Raw genomic sequence first — 3,309 nt, forward strand, 5'->3', positions numbered from 1 at the left:
TCCATCCATCCATCCATTGTGTAAACAAGACCTTTTAAAGGAACACCACAAGGACTTAAAGTTTCTCTCATAAGAAGAGCATTAGAAATTACAAATATTTCTTAGAAATGTTATCCAAGCATTAGGTGAGCATCTTAAAATGAAACAGCAAGTTACTGTCACTGCTGTGGTCTATTTCAAGAGACTCTATGACAGGTTTTCTCTGAAAAGTGCAGATCCTGTAGTGATGGCTCCTAGTTGTGTTTTTAGGACTCCAAAGTATAAGAATTTCAAGTAGTCTCAAATACAAGATTGATTTACACTGTTAATTCTGTATGAAAAACGAGATTTTCATATGCCTTTCCAAAGGAGTTTCCTTATAGGATGAATCATATATTAAAATGTGAATTTTATCTTTTAGAACTGATGGGTCATTGCTTGGTATTGCATCCTCCTTTTAGACTTTTGCTCCAGTATGTGCAGGACATGGGCCACGAAGACCTGCTGCTTCCCCTTGCATGGAGGATGGTGAATTATAACTACAAAATGGATCTTTGCCTACAGGGTCCTCATTTCATGAAGGCCTGAACTTGCCTGAATGTAGGCTGTATTGTACAGCAGACGGATGCCAGGCAATGGTTTGATGAGCTTTCTGTGGACATGGAGATTTTGAGAACAATCAGGGTCATTTTAAAAGTGTATGAACAGTGGATCAATGTTGATGAGAGAAAAGAGATGACAACGATTCTTAGGAAGATGCCCAAACCAAAATGACCTCCAAACTGTGGGGAAGAGCAGAGTCCATGTGGAAGTCAGAAGCCCAGCTCCAGCCAATCATGAAGCGCTCTGGAGAGTTCCATAGTGGACCACTTGGGAATAGACCATTGGACAGGTTTCAATAATGTCTTCAGTGGAACACAAATGAAAATTAATAGCCGGTTTCTGTCGAGCACTTTGGGGAGTGATTTTATTTTTGCAAAGCAATTTTCCTTGCCAGTTTGATTTTAATATATCATTGATTAAAACCTCTGAAATATAAAAATTTTGAAAGATTCCAAGGAACCTGCAGACAGACAGACATAAGCATATCATGGTTCATAGCTCTTTTATTAGTATGAATTTTAATTTGAATAATCTAGTTTTATTAATTTGGATTTGTAGCTTCTTATTAAGTCAGGAACCATGAAGCATAATTTTTGTTAAATTCCCTTGGGTCATTGAAGGGCCAAAACAAGGACAATAAAAGTCAAACATCTGAGGGCTGTTTTCCCTCCTTAAGTTAACTATAAAGCTGTATTTAATGAATCAAATCTTACAAAATCCTCGAAGATTTTGTCATGATGTTAATAATTTCGAGGGAAATAGTCAATTATCTATTGATTTAAACAAATATTGTATTCAGGAACTTTGGTGTCTTGCCAGGGAAGATACTAGCCGAGTGTAGCAGAAAAGGGCAAGATGAATAGCAAGCATACTTTGACATTTTTAAAAGCTATACTTGTATTAATTCTGTAAACATTTTGAAACCCTGGGCTAACTTTTTAAAAAACAGAAAGTATTCTATGTGAAGTTATTTGCAATCGAGTCACGGTTAATCATTTAAACATTTTAAGTGGTTACAGCACCATAATATGGTTGAAATTTGGTAAACTTTAAATGTCAGTTTTTACAACCCCCCCAAAATTTAAGACATACACACTTATTTTTTAATTTTTTTTTGTTTCACTGTGACTTTGCAACTTTACTACAGGTATCCTGAGTCAGGAACACAATCAGGTTTCAGGGCCAGTTTGTTACTGACTAGTCTTAATTCTGACATGAGTAAGGAGTCCGGGGGAAATGTTGTCAGTGGGACTGACTGTGCTCTCTGCGGAACAACTAATCCTTTTCTTCAGACTTGAGGGAGAACGGTAAATAAGATTTGGAATCATAGGATGTTGATGTACAATTTCAGGATTAATCAGTTGTGAAAAGTGGATTATTAAATGTTGACTTCCGAGTATAAAGCTATAAGGATCAAAGAAAGTTCCTCAGCTTTAAAAACAAGAACTCAGCCCACATTGGTAAGTCAGCCAGCAACAGACCTGATTCTGCTGTTTGCTCACACGATACACCAAGTCTCTCAACCAGACACACCCTCGGGACTATGTCTTCCCTTCCCAGGCACAAACCAAGTGTCCTGACGGGGACCTAAATGCCAGTCAACACCCTGCGGCACACAGAGTGGACAAGAACTCCAAACTCAGCCTGCAGCACCAAGAAAAAGTTGTCACAGGTTCCCACTGACACTTGCAAGAATCTCAACAACAACAACAAACAAAAAACAACCCCCCGAAGGCTAAAAGCGGCACCTCAGGTGATCACGGTGACACCTGTTCTGACACCAGGCAGGAGACCTCACCTGAATCCAGTACAGATATCTCCACCACCCGGCCATACTCCAAACCAACATCTCAGAAATGCCTCGTCTCCAGATTGAACATTACAATTTCATCCAACCTCAGTTTCATCCAAGAAACCAACCCCTTTGTTCAGAGCCTTTATGTCCTCTTCTAAGCTCCGTTGTCCCCATGCTCCAAGGAGCTTCTCTGGAAGCCTTTTTGTCTCCTCCTCTGAGGAGAGTGATGGAGACTGAAAGCCTTCGTGCCAAGAAAGACAGCCTCGATGTCTTTGGGTAAATGAAGAACTGAGGAGGGGAACAGCCATGTGTCTGTCTGGTCTTGAGTTTCTCAGCAACAAGGTTTCTTGGCCTCTGTCTTGTTTTTGAGCCAGAAAAACCATCTGCTGCTCTGCCTCACTGCTGTCTGGCCTCAGTGGGGGCAGATCCTCTTTCTCGGCCATCAGGGGCATCTTCACGGTCCCATTTCTGAGATAGCACTGATGTTCAGAGGAATAGCAAATTGAACCTGTCTCCAAGTAAGGTCTTCTTCACTTTATTGTCATGCTCACTATGTGAGAGTTACCAAAAAGGAAATTGTCGATATAAAGTACTGTGTAAATTAGAAATTTTATAAGAACATATGTGAAATACAGCAGTATGGGATTAATCTGTTTATAGTGTTAACATTACGCAGTTTGGAAAGCTTGGGTAAAAGGCCAGCCTATCGGTGTAAAAGGGCCTGCACACTTTCACTGCAACATTTTGAAGAGAAATCACAACAGAGGATATCCCCTTAGCCTTGTACATTTTGTTGTTAAAATCACTGTAATTCTAAATTCAATCAGTTTACACTAATGTGCTAGTGAGATAATTTTATGTCAACTAGACATTCCTGGCTAAGGGTGGATTCAAATTTATCGATCTGGTCAGTCTGATACTGTTACCTTGGA

At 39.7% G+C, this 3,309-nt stretch overlaps 1 pseudogene; it reads left to right on the top strand.

The window, feature by feature from the left end:
* The first annotated feature begins 226 nt into the window (after nucleotides 1-226).
* Nucleotides 227-819, top strand: LOC142441295 (cyclin-C pseudogene; annotated as a pseudogene).
* The last annotated feature ends 2,490 nt before the right edge of the window (nucleotides 820-3,309 follow it).

This window comes from Tenrec ecaudatus, chromosome 2 (genome assembly GCF_050624435.1).
Source record: "Tenrec ecaudatus isolate mTenEca1 chromosome 2, mTenEca1.hap1, whole genome shotgun sequence".
NCBI classification, from domain to species: Eukaryota; Metazoa; Chordata; class Mammalia; order Afrosoricida; family Tenrecidae; genus Tenrec; species Tenrec ecaudatus.